The following is a 20,506-nucleotide window of genomic DNA, read 5'->3' as shown; positions in this document are numbered from 1 at the left end:
CCGAGGGGTGGTTCAGGGCCCCTTTAAATCTCAAGCTATCTCGCAAGCAATGACAACAGTGAGGCTGCAACGCTCAATACTTTCCGTTTGCTTGCGCTGCGACTTGTACGCGAACGGGGGGCGGTGCAAACTCAGTATACTGTAGTAATCGGCAACTTCAATGCAAAAGTGGGGAAAAAGCAGGCTAGTGAACAAGCAAATGGCAACCACAGCGTCGATTCTAGGAACGCTAGAGGAGACATGCTGGGGGAATTCGCAGAAAGGAATAAGCTGCGAATAAGGGACACGGTTTTCAGGAAGCGTAAAAACAGAAAGTGGACGTGGAAAATTCCTGATGGGGAAACAAGAAATGAAATTGATTTCATAATCTATGCCTATCCCAGCATAGTGCAGAACGTAGAAGTGATAGGTAGGGTAATGTGCAGTGATCATAGGTTAGTGAGGGCTAGGATTCATCTCAAATTGAAGAGAGAAAGGGTAAAATTGCTCAAGAAGAAACAGGTCAACCTAGAGACAGTAAGGGTAAAAAGGAGACAAATTCAGGCTGGAACTTGCAAACAAATACGCAGCCTTACAAGAGAAAGATGAGGACATAGAGATACTAAATAAAACCGTTGCTAGGTTGGCTTCAAAGGCAGCAATCAAAAAGGGAGGCAACGCACCATGTCAACCAGTAGGCAGGCTCTCCCATGTAACAAAGGATCCAATAACGAAACGACAAAGAATGAAAGTGTCCAACTCCAGAGATAAGATAGAATTTGCGGAACTGTCAAAACTGATCAACAAGGCGGAAAAACGTGATATTCGAAAGTATAACGTGAGAAAGATTGAAAAGGCCAGAAAAAATTGACGTAGCCTGATATCAGTGAGCGGAAACTTAGCATAGGTCAAACCAAGATGCATGCACTGAAAGATCTGCAGTCTCGAAGATATAGCAGCAGCAGGAGCAGCAGCAGCATCATCATTATCAGCAGCAGCTGCTGCTGCTGCTGATAATGATGATGATGATGACGATGCTGACGATGATGATGCCATAACGTATGTTTGCCATCGCAGAAGTACAGATGTCTATTATCAACAATGAATAAGGAATAAATATATTTTACGAAAAAAAAAGGATTTAAACCACTTCGAGGCTTAACTATACTTCTCTAATCTACCAAAGCGTCTCTTAGAATGCGTGTGTCAGGGACACTTGTTTCTATCACACAGGCGATGTTGTTAAACGGCTTTGACACTGACATTGCCAATACTTTTGAAAGGTTGTTTATGACGTCAGTGAATACGTTTGACTTTACCTTAGTCGCCGACCCAGTGAGGTCGACAAAGTATGCGTGGCAGTTTCAACAAAACTCCTCACGTGAGAAATTCAAACGATGTGTGATGTGATAACTATGTTTTATGTCATTTTATCGGTAGAAACAATATCCGGGAGATAAATTAAAGGTGAGAAAAAATTATAGTGGAGATGGTGAACGTCTGTGAGAACTATGCACTCACCAGCCAACGAATAGGTCACTCCAACGTTGAAACCTTAAAACGTACTCGTGGTGGGTCGGCTGCATAGGTCGCGTCGTGTCTTCTACGATAGCGAACGGCTGTCAAGACGGGCTAGCGCGGTCGCGAGTGGCTGCTTGCGTGCGCCGTATCGGGGACGACAAAAAAATGAGTTCAATAGTCTTCTCGCTACCGCAGTGGTCACAAGCAGCACTTCCTCCCTTTTGATTTGGAAAGGGATATTTTTTTGTGAAAGCGATGCCATTAGAAGGTTTTTGTTATTTGAGACGGTTTAATAAGATTTACAGGATAGAAGCTTAAAATGTCACACGTACGTAGGTTACACATGCGGAAGACTTAAGGTCGCGGAAGTACTTTACACCCGTCGCTTCCCTGTCCTGATCAGCATTTATGAAATACTTTACCTTTAACTTGCCATATCTGTAGTTATGGCGTCAATAAATGTATTAAATGTAAACTGTAATGAACGTTGTCGTGAAGTGTTTCCCTAGATGAACCTGCAAAGCGATGTCTTCTGTATAGCCTAAATCTGACATTTTTATTTTCGCACATCAGCCAGACGGTGAAGTTATTCTCATCGAAGTCACGATTGAACAGTAAATGAAAAGTTCTGGGACACTCGTCAGGACGGGTTTCGGCACTCAAGGCTTTGCGTGCTTTGCTCAAGGCTTTTAAGTTGTGCGACTTATTTAGAATGTTGTAACGCATAACATCGCGTTATTGCGTGAATTTTCCTCACTTATTTTTCTTATTTGTTTCTTCTATCACCTTTTATTGCCTTAACCCCTTTCCCCTGCACAGGTAGCCAGCCGGAACTTACAGTGGCTAACCTCCCTGTCTTTCCTTCCCTTTATTTTCACTCTCTCTCTCTTTATCTCTCTCTCATGATCGGATTGAAGGGACTGCATGAATCACCGCGATCGTCAAGTCATGGTTGCTGCAATGGAATGACCATGACTAATGAATTCAAATCGTACTGTATCCTTTCAACAAGAAAAAGAGTAACCAAGGGGTTTGCCTGATTTTGTCACAACAACATGAAGTCAGTACACAATGAAGCCAAGAAAAGCAGAGGAAAAGTTAACTGCGGTTTTAACTGAAATGTTAAAACACTAAGGAAATAGAAAATGAGCATGTACAATTAAACACCTTGCCGCCTGTGGAAGTCAAACTTATATCCTCCATAATTACATCTGCGTTGTTCTACAAGTTGAACTGCGGCGGCAGCTGTCGTTGCGGCCACGTTTCTGAATATTTGAGCTCGTGTAGAAGATCTGGCCCTGGTGGTGTTAGCTGGCCACAGTAGTGCCCATGGCGGTGCAAGTGGGACATCGTTTTAAACGCTGGTGTCACGTAGTACGTGAACTTAGAAACGGGCAACTGGATAATGAACTCTCGTGTGCTACGTGAAGGCATCAAGGCTGCTAGAGTCGAGGCCCTCTAGCTCTATGCATCGCTTATATGCACTATACCTTCACACTTAAAATATCTCCGAATGCCTTCTTCGTACACCGCAAAAGAAATTACCTGAAAGCGCATTGTGTCCTTCTGGCCCGTATTTTGCGACACCATACACAAAGGTACCTTACAACTTATAATGTGCTCAGTATTCCTTAAATAGACATGACTTCCACACTGACGTACTGAAAGGCCACTGCAACGTTATGTCTCAAGGAAAGTATTCATCGCAATTTCAAAAAAAAACGAGACCGTCAATTTTGGTTAGTTCATTAGCGTCGCATGCTCCGGACACCGCAAGCTGGCGTGGCCGCGGCAATTTGCACAACAGTAATCCTTACCGGGAAACGTACGCGGGTAGTGCTGCTTGCCTCGCATTGTTATCAGGAGCACGTTATCATTGTGATTGATGTTTGTGGGCCCAGAGCTCAGTACACAGTGAGAAAGACACAGAGAACTGAGATTATCTTTATCCCTTGTATGTCAGGGCACGTATGATATATACATACGCCTAAAGCACAAAATACATAACACGCTTAAACAAGTCTAGAGCAGGCTTTGCGGTTTTTATTCTAGTCCTCCGTGTCTACGCGGTAAAATGCACTCTCTTGAAGCGCCCGCTCTCACCCGACAGGCGAATCACCCACGCGCAGTACCCTGGCAATGCCCTCACGGTACTCCGAATGGCCGCGACGGTGACCTCTGGTGGAGCTGACACGCCAGGTGGAAGAATACGCTCACCGCTCTGGGCTCGAGGAGTGTGACTGGCCCGTTGGCCATGAGCTCTCCTGGCTCCTGCCAGCCTAGCAGGGTCGGCAGTACTGCTGGCGCCCACGAGAACAGCAGTGCTGTTCCGTTTCGGCGGTGGCTCTCAGGCGAGACCACACGCACGGCCCCTAGTACGAACCGTCACCGGCCGGAGTCGTTCCCTAGTCCCTATGAGCCTCGGATGGCTGGGCGAGCATACCGTTAGCCGCTCGTTTGTGGGCTGGCCCGGCTGCGCAGGTCACTGCAGTTTGCGAAGCATACGATGTAATAAAACCAGGTCCCTCAATAATCAATCAAGGTTCTCTCGCTTTACGAAAGACATAATTTATGTGTCACCATTTAGACTGTGTTCGTTGATGCCCTATTTTCTCGCACTTCCCCCAGGATCGTGTCCGTGTGTAGACACAAAATCCCGAAGACAGTGCAATACCGGCCCGACCCGCGGCGTAGGTAAAGCAGGTGTTATGCACTCCCCAAAGGTGCACCGACCCCGAAGATAGTACAATGCCGGGCCGACCCACGCCGGAAGTGCAGTTCGCCATTAAGGGTCCCACAGATACAGCTTCGTTGGACATACGTCTTCTCAGAGTGGAAGGGCACTGAGGTTTTTTTCTTTTTCGCCATGTCAGCCGTTTCGTTCGTGGTTATTTTTCTGCTATATTACTTTTTCATTTTCACCCATGCTGTGCGACATAAGGAGGGATCTTTAGAAGCATGTTTCTTTGAATAAACCTTGGTTGATAGTTTGCATTGTTCTGTGCTGTATTTCTTGTTCATCGCTTTCTATCGCGCAGTAAACGCGGCACCATACAAGCCCACCAACTCACTCGATTTATCGCGCGAACTGGGCAGGCCATCGGGGATGGCTCATTCAAATGCTCGCTCCCAAGACTGTCATAAAAATTGCATTAACTGCTCTTCCGAGTAGAAAGTGAAACATGGTCAGATTGAGATTACGTTGTATTATGTGCGTAACAGCTAACAGCGGGGAAATGCAATGTTGTCTAATTTAATGCAAATGAAGACGTAGTATTGAAGATGAAGTAACCAAATACGAATGGAACTTTTCGAGAGCAGGTAGCGAAATAACATTGTTTGGTTGACGTCCCCTAAAGAAGGGGCTGCTTTGCGCTTCCACACAGCGACAATATTGTGTCGGACGTTGAAATTATGCATGATGCCGCTTAATTTCCGTAAATTGCTCCTATATCGATGATCGAGCACGATGACTGAGAGATGGATTGTGAACGTTTTACAATCCGAACGATAATTTTTTCGATAGACGATTACAAACATTTTCTATGTAAGAACGTTTAGCCACAACGTGGCCAATATCCTCTTACGTACCTAACGTAATGAAAAACTCCGTGCGCAGTAATGTCTTGCAAATTTCCTGTCTGCACATGAGAATAATCTTTTGCTTAATCGAAGCTAACGACGTGCACACATTATGAATTAAGGGAAAATGAGACATCCACCCGTTCCGCAGCAATTCCTACAAAGGAAACCCATACGGGTTCCTCGAATGAAAAGCCTCAGAGTTGAAGAAAACTTCGTCCTGGTCCGGGACTCGAACCCGGGACCACCGTCTTTCCGGGGCAGCCGCTCTACCATCTGAGCTAACCAGGTGGCTAGCATATGGCAGGGCGAAGTCGAATTTGTCAACAACACGAAGCAAAGGCATGTGTTTGACTTAGTAGTTCTGCGGAAACCCGCAAGGTGGAGAGAAGTAATTTCCACCCTGCCATGTGCTAGCCACCTGGTTAGTTCAGATGGTAGAGCGGCTGCCCCGGAAAGGCGGTGGTCCCGGGTTCGAGTCCCGGACCAGGACGAAGTTTTCTTCAACTCTGAGGCTTTTCTTTCGAGGAACCCGTATGGGTTTCCTTTGTAGCAATTGCTACGGAACAGGTGGATGACTCATTTTCCCTTTTCAATTACTTCTCTCCACCTTACGGGTTTCCGCAGAACTACTGCGTCATACATTATGAATGTAGTACTAACCAACTAGTAATCTATAGAAAAACACACCGAGGGGCTCAAGAAAGTTAGCATATGCGATGGGCTTCCGTCGGTGCTTCCTTCTTGTAGCCTTTTGTGCACTGTCGTTGTCCTGATTTGATGTTTGAGCTTTCAAGCTTGAAAAGGGCAGCTTGGAATAATATACAGCGCTCCGCACTTGTCGTTCTCAACGAGTCTTTCACAAATCACCTACGGCGGACACTATTTCTTCCTACTCGCAGCTTCTTCATGACAACGTCCTCACTTTCTCTGTGAGTTCAGCTGGGGTAAGCGTCATAGTTAGATGATATTTAAGTGTTAGTCCACCATATTCTGGAGCTCGCCTGTCGAACACTCTACTAAAAAGGTAAGTCCACTTACTTCGTCTCTATTTATCGGGCTTAGTAGCGTTTTGGTTTCATTACGTATTTAAAATTTACATTCAGTCATTCAGGTACTGCAAACTTCCCTTTGCAGAAGTTAAATATTTTCTGTTTTTGACCAGCAATGAACAGGTATAGTTTTACACCTTGTACTTGTGTATACTTGTAGAGATATTCAAAGACCACGAACATTTTGTAACATAAATTATTCTGGTACATGAATTTGTCGAGAAAGGTCTATAAACAAAGTGTTGAAAATGAGCAAGGCAGATTCTTCACTAAGAATTTTTTGCGATTATATTGAGGAAGTAATATCGGCTATGGAAAGAACACTTTGTGAATTCTTCCACTATCGTGCAGCAGTATTGTGGCTGTAGTCGCAGTCGTCGACGCTGTGCTGATTTCTTTTTTCCTTTTTTTTATTTTTTGCGTTGCTAACTATGTAGCTCTCATTCTCACTTGCCATGCGATGGCCACTTCGCACAGAGGCTGCACGCAATGCTGCCAAGGATGGTGCACCGTTCACCGATTCAATCAGCAGAGCTAAATGCCGGCTTATGAGAGACCTTTGTCCTCATGTGGTGCACTGCAGGTGGCATTCACGCGACGGTGACCACTACAGCGGGTTGACGTGCACAGGCACAATCCACCATCATCATCGCTTTGTCCCGCTTGTACCCCTTCCGCTCATAACCTCTGACCCCACCATCTCCGCTTTACGTGCTCACCAGTGTCGGGTGGATGAAGCCCAAACACGCTTTACGGCCCAATCCGGTCTGAGGCAGACTTAAGACGCAGACGGCAGCGCGCTGCAGCTGTTGCTTCAGCGCTTATGCTTTAGTGTTCAATACCTCCCTTCACCACTCTTATTCCACTTATCTTTCTGCACGCTTTGTTGGCGTGTCCCAGTTCAAAGATTGAAACTTGGTGGTTCTGTCGCTGCACTGTGTGTAAACCTTTGTGACCCCACAGACGCATAGCACCCATACAAAGGCACGAAATTCCACATCTGCAAAGAAAAAAATGCAGAACGCGGACAGAAGCTGTAGCCAGCTGATTATTTTTATTTCGCGGAGCTTGCTTATGTACAATTACTTGAAACAATCCCGAGGTCAGCTGGAAGGATGTCCAGTGGGAACGCCAGCATTAGATTTCGTAACCGATAGAGGAATAAAAAAAGGCGCAGTTTCGCGGGAAGAGGCGAAGCATTGATTGCCATAGCAAATTATTAGACAGCTATACGAAGTAGGCGTAGTAGTTCTATCGGCCGTATAAATTTGTTACCATTAGTTTGCTAGAATAATATACTAAATTAGCAAGTATGGTGTCACGTTCGAACATGCAAACATAGACACACCTCACCCGATGTCCGCGGGCACCCGCTGCTAAAACGCTGGCGTGAGGAAGACGGCAGCTGCAGCGAGCTAATTGCACTTCGTGCTGCCTTTCGTTTCGACGCGAACAAAGCGGCCAAAACACAGCGCACTCCAAGCCACCAGTCCTCGGCAGGCCAAGACTATACACGTACCACTTTCTAGATCGCTTTCAAGACAGGGCCCGCGCCGCCACGTTCAGCCGCTTCACACACAAGAGCTGCCGAAAACGAAAGTATCCAGTTCACAACTCTGCAGCTATGCAATAATAAACGATATCACAATTATGTGAACTATGTCTCATAAGGCATCTAAAGCGCACAAATTGCATATAATAATTTATACCTCACGTGACTTCGTCACAATGTTTGCGAGGGCTTTGCAAAAGTACTACTCACATATTAGTGTTGTAGTTGAGAACAATGCGTAATAATCAATTTTGTCTGCTTTAAATGCTCTAACGAATGCAGTTTACGGAACTGAAATATCTATTTTTGATGCGGAGTTTTTAGTTTCTAATCATCGCAAATCAACTTTCTCTAATTTACCAATTTTTGACGCTTTAGAAAATTGAGGCCTTAAATCAAAAAAGTGCTTCCAACAATCAGAAGAACTTATATGTTTCTGTAAAATGCAACAAATTTTATTAAAGTTGGTCTAGAAGTTCCCTCATAAAAGCATTTCTGAGTCACAAATGTACAGTCAACTTTCGTTAATTCGACCCTGACGAGACCCAGGAAATTTATCGTATTATCCGGCGCGTCGAATTAAACCATTTGCATCAGAAATACCAAAACACACCGCTAATTCAATTGTCAGTATTTTCTCGATTTTAACACGCCCCCCAGACAAATGCATGCTCTGCTCACTTCTTTATGCGTGTAATAGAAAATTACGTACAAATGAGATTAAATATTCTATACAAATTAGAAATCTAACGCGCACCCGAAACTTTAGCAAGAAAAAGTAGTTCCGCCCGAAAGGCAAAGCACCGATTGCTACAGCGATATTGTAGACAGCTATACGAAGCAAGAGTAACAGTTTTATCAGCCGTATAAACGTGTACACTTTCGTTTACTAACTAAAGAAGCATGGTGTCCTGCACGCACAAGCAAAAATAAACACATTTTATGAAGGCGCACACTCACTGTCAAAACGCTCGACCTAGAAAGCGCGGCAGCAGCATCGAGCGAATTGACCTTCGTGCTGCCTCTCATTAGAACTGCACTAAGCGCCGAGAACACCGCGCACAAGAAGCTATCAGCACTCGGCGCACCTTGTCCCCATCGCAAATCGCTTTCATGATAGGGCCCGCGCGGCCTAGCCATTCGCAGCAGCTGCCTACCCCCCCCCCCCCCATCCTTCCCCACTCCCCAGTGTCATGCGCGCTATAGAATATGGCGCGCCACGTCCCCGCTTTTCTTCCCTGCGAGCACTAAACTGAGGTACCATCGTCGGCTCACCCTCGCGTGCTTTCACTCGCCGACATCACCTACGTCGCGCGGAGACAATGCTATCGCTCTTCGACTTTATACGAAACATTACGGCGACGTCGATGGCAGAAATGAGCCAGTAGTGTTTGCATAATTGCTATCAGAATAAAATGAGCAAGAATCTAATATGTGTTGCACAGCAGCAAATGGTGTTCTAAAGTCAGCTGCGCCGCAATAATTGCACGTTATAGGGTAAAGCGCACAAAGGCAGCGAAGGAGGTTTTGGAATATTAACCGATGTCAAAACAAGCAATTGTCGGCCTAATTTGCTCTAAAAAAATCACGCGCTAGAATCTGGTAAATGCCTAAATCGAACGTATTCGCTATGGTTATTCCTTGGAAATATTCCTTGGGCAGGCCAAAAATAGACTTTTTCGACGGAGATGAGTGGTATTTAACGCATTCACTGTGCACCAAGTCCCACCGAGGCAGACGCTGCCTCTAAAAGAGTCGTTACCGAGCTTTCTATTGGAGAGAAGCACGTACGTGCTGACTGGTCAAGTTCGAATTATTCGTCGAACGACAATTTTCGAATAGAATAAAGTTTAGACTACAAAAATGCATCGGCGCCAACCGTGGTGCATGATCGGAATCGAATTAACCCAAGAAATTGGATTAACCGGAGTGGAATTAATAGAAATATACTGAATTTGAATAGATGACACCAAAGCAGGAAGACGAACCTATAGCAAGGGGTTCTTATGTAAATACATAGTAACAGAGAAATCGTTTTTCTCGGCAACCACCGCACCAAATTCGATTAGGCTTGTTTTTTTTATCTAGGGAGCATTTACAGTTCTCCAAGGGTAACGGGATAAATGACGCGCCATTCGTAAACCACACTTATAAACAGGGCCGGATTAAGAAAGATGGGGGCCCTGGGCTAATGCGCATGCAGGCCCCCTTTCCCTATACTGACCCCCCCCCCCCCCCCCCCCTGTCGCCTGCTACGCTACTGGAAATATGCCATGTTTCATTTTAATTCCACCAAATTAAAAAGAAAGAAGTGTGATCAACGGGATTATTATTATTGTTAATATTGTAAGGAAAACAACAAAACTTGCTTGAAACGCGTGCTGTTGTAAACACCAACACATATGTTCACTTTGTGATTAATCTGCATTCTGTTTTGAGCAAAAGTTAGCCTTTAAGGAAACGTTTAGTGCACTCAAGACGAACAAGAACGTGGAAAAGACAACACAGCTCAGATGTCGATCCTTCTGAAGCTAGGCTTTGTTTGCATCCCTAAGTTTAATCCCGTGAGGAGACGCATGGTTGTATCCAAAACATTATTTATTAAAATTCAAGCATCAGCCTGCAGTGATCGCTATAAACCTTACTCTATAAATATGCAATAGATATATACAATACTTAAGGAAATACAAACACCATAAAAATGCACTAGAATATAGATGAAAATTACCAACTGTAATTACAAAACATTATTTGAAAATATTTTCGTTAAAGGTAAGACAAGCAAGGACGACACCAAATAAACGTGGCACTATCAAAAACAACAAAAATACAGTTCTTCATAAGCACGCTAAATATCACAGGAAGAACAATCAAGAGACGAACAACGAAGATTTGCATATCTTGAATTACACTGCTCAGCGTTTCATTGGCAACGTGGAGGCTGGGAGGCGACACAACGAACTTATTGGAACTATTCATGTATAGCGCAAACAGTCCTCTTTTAAAATGGCATCGTTCGCGCCTTCGCTTTGGCGAAATGAGATATAGTCTGTTCGAAGGATAGATCGCGGAGGAGGTCACTTTCGATGGACATAATAGCAAGCGAGTTCACCTTGTCGTCAAGGGTGCTCAAACGAAGGTGATTTTTTATCAGCGACAACTTGGAAAACGATCGTTCGGTCTCGCAGTTTGCCACGGGTATGCTTAAGTACATTCGCAAAGAAATAGAAAGCTTCGGAAACACATCAATAAGCTTTCTTTTGTGCAGCTACTTCATTATTCCCAGGGGACTCGTGTCCTGGCAAACAGAGTTGTGCAGAAAGTTCGCAAACTGAACAATTTCAGCGGAAAATGCTGGCTCCAAATTATTTTTGCAGGTTTTCACCAACTTTTCAGCCTGCTGTGCCAGAGAGGGCTCGCTCCCAACGTCTGTCAGCAATTTTAAGAATCCGAACCTTTCGCAGAGTTCAGTGTAGGCAGCCTTTCGCAATCGCGAAGCAGAGTCTAGACTGTCAAGTACAACATTGTAGGTCTCTGCGATAAACTTTTTTCTACCTTGTAGCGCACTATCGCTTTTTCCGTTCGGGTGCTTACTCAAAACGATGCGTTTGCCCTCATCCTGATAACATTTATTGGTACTTAGCGTGCGTGCTCTCTCTTCGAAGGTATCAAAGAGAGGTCGCAAAGAATTAACAATGCCTTCTAGAGAGCTCAGCAGGTCTACAGCAGTTGAAATGTCTAGGCCTGGTTTCTGAAGTGCTACGCTCGTTTTGTCAGAGCGCTCCAAGATTTCACTCCAGAAAATCGCCATGAATGCAGTCTCTAGTTTTGTCATTTTCTTGAAGAGAGAGTGTACTTCGTTCCTAGTGTCACCGTTTTCTTCCTCGTTCTTTGATATAGCTTCAAGGCAACACAAGACTGCGCTGCAATTTTTCAGAATGACCTTACATGATTCAGCGTATCTTGACCACCTAATCTCAGAGAGACTTTTCAAAACAAGCTGCTGGCCAGTTCCGCCCATGTTGTCCAAAAGATACCTCCATCGCTTAGGTGAGACAGCAAAGAACACATACAGTCTCTGAATTACAGTGAAAAAATTTGACTGCCTCAAGGCAACTGTCAACGCTACACGCGCCAACTAAGTTCAGGGAATGACCAGCACACGGGAAGTAGACTGCTAATTCGTTCAGGTGTTTGATTTGAGCTTGCAGTCCTTTGTATTTTCCTGACATATTACTCGCATTATCATAAGCTTCGCCCCTGCAATCATCAATTGAGATGCCATTGGTCGTCAAGAGGGACATCACGGTATCGAAAAGATACAAGCCGGTATGCGATTCAATTGGAACAAATCCAAGAAAGCGTTCGTACACTTTCCCATTTAAATAGTATCGTAATACAACTGACAGCTGATCAACGTGAGGAAGGTCTGCAGTAGAATCAAAAATTAAAGAGAAGTATTTTGCGCGTTTCACTTCGTCAACGAGACGTTTCTTGACAACCTTTGCCATATGTTTGATAAAGTCATCCCGAATGGTTTTTGACAGATACGATGGGTGACCTTTTCCTTTGTTCCCGTAGCGTTTGATGTGCTCCTCTAGAAAGGGATCAAACTTGGCAATGGCCTCAAGCATTCCCATATAATTGGCCTTTCTCGGTGAACCAAAAATCTCCTCACTGCCCCTAAACGCTAGGTTGCGCTCAGCTAGAAGCTTAAGTACAAGGTCTACGCCCTTCAACACCTCTTTCCAGTAAGCGGTCTCAGGGACAAGATGCTTAACCAGCTCCTTGTCAATTGTGCTGATCGAGTTAAAGCGGGCGAGCCATGCTGCCACGTGGTTCCTGTGCTCGACGCTCTTTTCATGTGCGCAAACCTTTTCTTCTGCTCTTTTCCAATCAGAACATCCGTGCGTGGTGAAAGCACTGGGGTTACTTGAAATCGAAAATAGTTTGCACATGAAACAGTAAACCGAACGTTTGGACTCCGAATACATTAACCAGTGTCGCTCGTACGCCTCGTCATTTACAGCCTTTCGCACGAAAAGATGAGGTGACATATATCGTTTATGAGTTTTGTATTGCCTCTCGGAAGACGGAAAATTTTCTCCATATTTTGAAAATACAATGGCCCTTTCTGAAGGCATACACTCCGAAAGCTGTCAGTAATACCGTCCGGCCACTTAGCAGGGTCACTTCGGAGAATCTCGCAACGTACCTCTTGCTGCGGGGCTGTCTGTGCTTCTCTGTTGCCGCAATGAGAAGCCGCCTCATTTGTCCTCTCGAGGCACACTTTGTGGGTGGGAACATGATTATTTGAAGCCAACCTAACAGGAAACAAGTGACTCGGTTCTTCGAGCGTTGTTTCCTGGTGCTCGTCAGTAGAAGGAGGCTCATCGGGGAGGTTTGGCACCTGTTGATCAGCAGTAGTAGAAATCGGGCGTGGCAGACCGGACACCTGGAGCTCTGTGGCAGGGGCCCGGCCGAAAAGCATAGACGTTGCTGACTCAGGAACAGGACAGGGACTCGGTTAGCGTCGGTTGCTCAGAAATATAGACGACCGAGGTTGGCATCGTTTTCACAGGATCCAGACAACCAAGATGAGTCAAACCTTGCTTCTTGCTAGGAAACCGTGGTGATGGAGTTGGCAAGTCCTCCACAGAAACACAGTCGGTACTATTGGGAGTGTGACACGGACTCTGCGTAGAGCGATCATACTGCTCCGCGGAAGCTGCATTCAAGGTACTTTGTCATCTTTGGTAGCTTCTTTTCACGCTCTTCTCTTTCTAACTTCGCCTTTCGTTTAGACGCACCACTTTGATGCTTCCGGCCGAGCATTTTCGCATGAATGGATGCTAATTGCTCACCGGGCACTTTGTCAGTCCGACGCGACCGCAGGTGTCCAACGGTGGCCGTCCCGATTACTAGCGCAGGCTGCCTGGACGGTCCGTGGCTGTCCGAGAGTGGTGCGTCCCCCGGGAGCTCCTCAACGGGCAGGCTTATGGAAGCTTAACCGGCGGCTCAAGGCTGAATCGCAGCCCGCGATCAACTTCCTTTTATAAACGCGCGCCGCGTCTGTCTGTTACTAGCGCCAAAGCAGGCGTTCACATACGCATAGAGTTCCTTGTACAAATTCCCTCCTTCTCCGTACAAACTCACTCCTTCTCCCGTTCCGGTCTCGTCTTCCTACTGGCTAGGAGCAATCGTCTATTCTGAAAGGTTCTCGATTTTTCTGTCGCCCATCGACGCCGAGCGCGAGAACGAAGGGGAGAGGGCGACTCCTAGCGCGGGCGAAGTTACGCGCCCTCCGTCGCCTCTGAGTCATCTTTTTCTGCTTTTTTCTGGAAAGTTCGGCGGCCAGTTTGACCTACTTTTTCCGTCGAGCGCGCGAGGGTGCGCAGCCACTAGGCACGAATGGGCCCTGGTGACAAGCCTTTGTGTCCAGCTCTCCAACTTCCCCCTTCACTCTCCCACAACCCTAGCCCGAACAGTGAACATTCCATGCCCCACGGCACGCGGACAAAAGCACGTGTCACGTCTTCTTTCCTTTCCTGCCTAGACTCTGCCATCAGACTCATCATCATCTGCTATCTGACTCATCCTCCCCCGCACAAATTACCATCACGGTAAAGAAAAGTCGAATGGGAGCCACTGTTGGGTACTGCAGCACATGCTTATGAGAAAGACAGCGGCGGAACTATTTGAGAGGTGGAGGGTGGCGTGGTGGTGACGAGGGGCAAGGGAGATTTAGGTCCTCATCCCACATTACATGTTTTAGGTGTTTCCCCTTGTCCCTCCTCTCCAGACAGCACTGGAAAGACGGACTGACAGGAAACCACGAAAACTCTTCCAAGCAAACGCACCTCACTTCGTAAGAAAGAGGCCCCGCCGGGGTGGCGGGGGATTCCTGTTTTTGCAGCTCGACAAGCTCTCCCAATTTTTCAGGCTAAACGCATGCTATTAAAGCAGAAAGCTGGGCTAGTTGGTGTGTCATGATTATTCAAAAGAATAGCGCAAAGTAGCAGGGACAATGACAGAGAATACGACAGGACGCTCGTCCTGTCGTATTCTCTGTCATTGTCCCTGCTACTTTGCGCTATTCTTTTGAATAAGCATGCTATTACACTACGCGGGGAGGGGGGCCCGTCTGCTCGTTCTGGTTTTCTTGCTTTATACATATCATAAGAAGCCAACAAACACTGACACCAAGGACAACATAGGGGAAATTACTTGTGTTTAATAAATGAAATAAGGAAACGATAAATTACTTGCGAAATGCGAAGGTTGTGGGTTCGGTTCCCACCTGCGGCAAGCTGTTTTTTCATCCACTTTAATTTCCATTAATTTATCGTTTCCTTATTTCATTTATTAAACACAAGTAATTTCCCCTATGTTGTCCTTGGTGTCAGTGTTTGTTGGCTTCTTATGATATGACTAATAAAAATCGGGACCCTCGGTTAACCCCCTCTCTTCTCGTTTATTACATAACGAGGGTGTCGAATCCGGCAACATTGATGCCTTCAGGTAGCATGTGTGGGTTTATTGACCAGTTGCCTTCACCCAAAAAGATCACGTTCTCGTGACGCCTGCGGCAAGAAGGATCCGCCGCCAAGGTATGCGAGTGATGGCGCTGACTAACACTCCCAGGGTTCTACTAGCACACATAAATACTCAAAAAAAAAGTGGATGGGGAAACAGCGCCGCGGTAGCTCAATTGGTAGAGCATCGCACGCGAAATGCGAAGGTTGTGGGTCCGGTTCCCACCTGCGGCAAGCTGTTTTTTCATCCACTTTAATTTCCATTAATTTATCGTTTCCTTATTTCATTTATTAAACACAAGTAATTTCCCCTATGTTGTCCTTGGTGTCAGTGTTTGTTGGCTTCTTATGATATGACTAATAAAAATCGGGACCCTCGGTTAACCCCCTCTCTTCTCGTTTATTGCTTTATACATGTCGCTCGAAGTTCCGTTGCCCATGGTTCCATATACTAAGCAGGTTAGAATAAATGGGCCCCCTTCTCCTACTGTCCGAGGTAAGGCATTGGGCTGCAGCCCCCTTAGCCCCCCCCCCCCCTTTTTCCAGCGCTGCTTATAACGTTCCGAAGCGTTTGCTTGCATGATTTATTGCCAGAGCCGTCGTTCACCCACATACTTTCTTTTTTACTTTTCCTACGCATCACCGAAAGCTTTTGACCTTATTTTCACCAAACAAAAACAAGGCGCTAAGTTTAGTTGGCCGACGACATCAGGAAAGCCTATAAGAACCTGTTATAACGCACGAACATAGGGGGAAACGAAGCTTCACTCATTAGTTCCGAGGCTCCTAACTCAGCAAGAAAAAGTTTCGGCGCTCACCACACATGACATGCCTCCAGTTTCCATCAAATGTGAACTCGGTGTGTCGTAGGGTTCTCTCCAGTCATTGGGAAACATAATTGATTACAGCCGTATCACGCTTGCGAACAAATTGCTTACATTTTTTCTGTCTGTCTTATTTTTTTTTTTTTGGGGGGGGGGGGGGGCTGTATTTGATCCAAGCGCATTTAACTTCGCATACTGATGTGCCATAGCAGTCCCCTTATTCTTGCCAAGTCCGATTTTTATGGCGTTTGTAGTTATTCGAGGGTCGAGGACAAAATTTTGCGCCCCTTGTAAAGCAAGCTTATAACGTTCAGCAGCTCTTGAATACGTAATTTTCTCAAAGGCCACAATTAATCCACATACTATGAACTTTTTCTAGAATTACCTTTAATGTGTACCCAATTTTTACCACATATAAACAAGCTGCCTCATTTATTTTTTTCCTCAAACAAGGGTGAAACGAAATACGAACGCAATGAAATACGGCAAAATGGTATAACGCACGAAACCAGGGATAAAAGGAGAGTTCATTAATTACTTACAATGCTCCTAATTAAGACAGAAATATTAACGGTTTGCCCCGCATTACATTTCATATCGTCCCCATGTCCACCTAATTCGAACTCGCTGTCAAGTTCATTTGTTTTACGGCTCTAGTAGATATTGCGCATAACCGCAGCATGACGCTCTGGAACATTTGCACAAGTAATTTTCTACGCCGGCTGTAATTAACCTGCACAAAATAAATGTTGATCGTAGGTCATCCACAGTATGGTTCCTACTTCAACGAATAATGAACAATGTGCCTCGCATAGTCTACCGAGGATTTCGAGAAAAAGAAGCGCACGCCTCGTAATACGCACGAAAATTGGGAGAAAAAGGATATTCGAAACTTATTTTGAAATTTTGAAAGCCCATAATTAACATGTTCTGTTCAGTACCCATCGCCGATTGTGTGACTCCCTTCTTGTCTATATATGAAAGTGCTGCCGTTTTTACCTTCCTAGAGAAGCGGGAAAACTTTGTAAGCGTTTCATATAACGCCTCTAAACAAGCCGAAGGCTTAGCAATTTCTTCTTTAAACCTTAAGTGACCCAGGCACGTCAAAACTTGTCTCCATATCATGCCTATCACCTCCCACATTTCTTCAAGAAAGATAGTGAGTGAGCGTTACTGAGCACTTCTATAGTCGCATTAACAGCTTTCCTCTAAAACTGAGACAACGTGTTCCCCGTGCCTTGGGCGTGGCGTGATTGCGGCCGCTGTCCATTACGCGAAGTTCTCTGCTGCATTTTGCTGTTCCGATGTGCACGACAACAGGAAAAAAAGGCGCGCATTTAACAGAATAACAAGCCTTTGCATCTCGCACCAGCAGTCATGCCCGACTTGAGAGCCTGCGCTGTCACAGTAAACTAGGAGTCCGGCATGCGTGATTCACTAACATTCCGGTTTAACTATTCTGATGATGATGATGAAAAACTTTATTTATCCCTCTTTAAAGGGAAGGGGGCAATGGAATAGAGGGTGAAGGGAGGAACTATTTGAAGTAGGCCTCCTTTATCCTCTCAGCCCACTCCAGCATGGCCTCCTGAAGATCGGGCCTCGAACTGCGCAAGGAAGCCTCCCACTGCTCCTCACTCGATATTAATTGCTTGAGGAAAGGGGGTGCTTAGGGCACCCCCACATGATGAGGTTTAAGTCTGCTTTGGGAGAGAGACAGAATTTACAAGAGGGAGAAAGGTAAACGGTGGGATGAATGCGGTGGAGGAGGTAAGGGGACGGAAAGGTGCGATTCTGCAGCTGTCGCCACAGAACTTCACACCTACGCGGGGATTTGCCCATGAGTGGCTGAAGGTTAAACGGTCAAATCGGTAGTGTGTACAGATGTCGTGGTATGTAATAAGTCGATCCCGCGCTGTAAACAGCGCCTCCTCCGTGGCGAGGTCCGACACATCTGATGCCTGAGCCCGGACTGTAAATCCTCGGGCACTGGCATGAGCCGCCTCGTTTCCGGCAAGGGCCGCATGCGCGGGAGTCCAGATTAATGCCACAGTTTGATGGAAAGGATGGGCCAAGAGGAAAGAAAGGGTTGGCTTAGAGACCCTACATGCTTCGAAGTTATGTATGGCTGCTTTGGAGTCGCTAACGATAACTGATGAATTTGACTATTCTGAGAATTATTCAGAGACGCGCTAAGCTGCAGCTTGCATTACTACATTGTGATCTACCGGTTGTTTGATGCATGAACCTTTCCCGAGATTTGCCCGGACTGGACTGTACTAGTGACGAAACGCAGAGACAACTCGATAGCAACAACATTGTCAAAAGCAACAACGCGAAGCAAAACCTCGCAAATATATTGCTGGGCTTATTGGTGGACAGACATGGTGAAAGTAGCGCGAAAATTCGGAACAACAAAGAAAGGCGACAGGATGCCTCTGCATATTATTCCGAATATTCGCGTTATTTCCGTCATAGATGCAGATGCTAATCGGTCGCGTAAGCAGTGAAATGAAGGGCGTGAAGCGGAGGAACGTGAGCGATATGCCGCAACATCTAGAAGCTATCAACACCGCACGTACTGCCCTTTTTAAGAGCAACAGCTACCACTGTATACGCTAGACCGTATTGCGGACTCCGGTATCTACAGTCGGCTCATTCTGGTTCTCAACCTCCCTCTGTATAGCAGCATCCGGAGTCTCGCTGTTCGTACACGGCACCGCAAGAACTCGGCAACACTGGCAATCCTAATGTGTTTCTTTGTTTCGCGAAAGACGAGTCTGCGGGTAGTCGTCCGCGCAGAACGTTCAGCGAAGATCACATTAAGCCGAAGGTGATTCGTGCATTTGGCCGGAACACAATGCGACGGAAGCACATAACGTGGTAGTCTCGACAAACCCTCAGGGCAAAGGAGCTATCAGAGCGACAATGTGAAATGGCAAACGAATTTAAACATCGACTGATGTTTAGGGCAATTCCGCATTGCCCCGTGTATGCCGGCGAACAGAAGAAATGACGCATGTTTGGAATTTGAACGTAACCTATATACTAGAATAATAAGTGCAAGAGTGCGCTGAAGGTGAAATGCGTTAAACGACAGCGTGAGGCATAACTAGCAAAAAGTCTTATTTGACGCGCGCGGTCAAGCGAGCAAAGCGGCCTGGTTGAACCGGAAGGCATCATGGTTCTGTAAGCTCACAGCGTCCCACTGGAAAACTTACGCTGCCTTTGACTGCTCCTTTGCCAGGCTAGTTGGGTGATATCTATTGGGAATATTAATAAGTGCGAAAAATAAGGCGAAGGCAGGCTTACAAACACGTAGACAAGGCTTTCAATGAGCTGGCTAGTCAGATACGGCGCTGTCACCTGGAGATGCCATCTCGTGTCGCCCCGAGGCCGGTATTGTGCGTTGCTCGAAGCAAGGTCGGATGTGACGTTTCATTGGCCGGCTGTCCACGGGGTGGCATCTCGAATTCCGGCAGTGGTTATTCTGAGTGCTTAAACAACCTGGCCGGTCTTTAGACATCCAGCTAATCTTTTTATTGCCTCTGGCAAATACCGCTATTCCGCCACTTCATGCGAATATGCAGACCGGACATTATTCCAACGACAAATCACAATGCGTACTTAAGTCCTTAGTCTGTGCCCGTTAGTTCTTTAAACCTACTTATTTAAAGCAAATATTGCAGTTGGGCGACACAAACAGGTGCTGAACGATGCATGTTTATTCAGTAGGAATTCTGAGAATAATATAACATTTCAGTATAGCTGTCACCGAAGTACATCATCATCAGTATCAGCATCATCAGCCTATTTTATGTCCACTGCAGAACGAAGGCCTCTCCCTGCGATCTCCAATTACACCTGACACGCGCCAACCGATTCCAACTAGCACGCGCAAATTTCCTAATTTCGTCGCCTAGTCTTCTGCCGTCCTCTACTGCCCTTCCCTTCTATTGGTACCCATTCTGTCACTTTAATGGTCCAATGGTTATCTAATCTGCGCATTACATGACCTGCCCAGTGCCATTTTCTTTCTTTTGATGTCTATTAGAATATCGTCTATACCCGCCAATGCTTTTATTGTCTCTAGGTCTAATATGTCGAGAGAGAGAGAGAGGGGGAGAGAATGAAGAGGAAAGGTAGGGAGGTTAACCAGATATGAGTCTCCGGTTTGCTACCCTACACTGGGGATGGGGGATAGGGGTTAGAAAGATGACAGAGAGGAAAACGCTAAAAAACAAGAAACACGCACGCATGGAGACACACACACAAAAGGCGTTCCAGCTAAAGTCGTTCACACAAGCCGGTAGATCGCAAAGAGCGCAATACCGCTTGCACGGCCTTCTTCTGTGACGGTAGGTCCTTTCGATGTTGTAGAATTTTTTTTTTCGGATAGCGGTTGGTCGTCCAGTTGGTCAAGTTCGTGACGAAGGCATTCCCTCTGTGGACTGTACTGCG

The 20,506-nt window shown here is 45.9% G+C and overlaps 1 protein-coding gene across 2 annotated transcripts in view; it reads left to right on the top strand.

Moving 5' to 3' along the window:
* The first annotated feature begins 5,972 nt into the window (after positions 1–5,972).
* LOC126542227 (snake venom 5'-nucleotidase-like) overlaps positions 5,973–20,506 on the top strand; it is a 64,749-nt gene continuing 50,215 nt past the window's right edge. For both annotated transcript variants that reach the window (XM_055077108.2, XM_050189189.3), the window contains exon 1: positions 5,973–6,109. The gene's annotated coding sequence lies outside the window, so the exon portion shown is untranslated. The remainder of the gene's footprint in view (positions 6,110–20,506) is intronic.

This window comes from Dermacentor andersoni, chromosome 2 (genome assembly GCF_023375885.2).
Source record: "Dermacentor andersoni chromosome 2, qqDerAnde1_hic_scaffold, whole genome shotgun sequence".
NCBI lineage: Eukaryota > Metazoa > Arthropoda > Arachnida > Ixodida > Ixodidae > Dermacentor > Dermacentor andersoni.
Note: the sequence above shows the minus strand (reverse complement) of the source record. Positions and strands in the feature narration are given on the sequence as shown.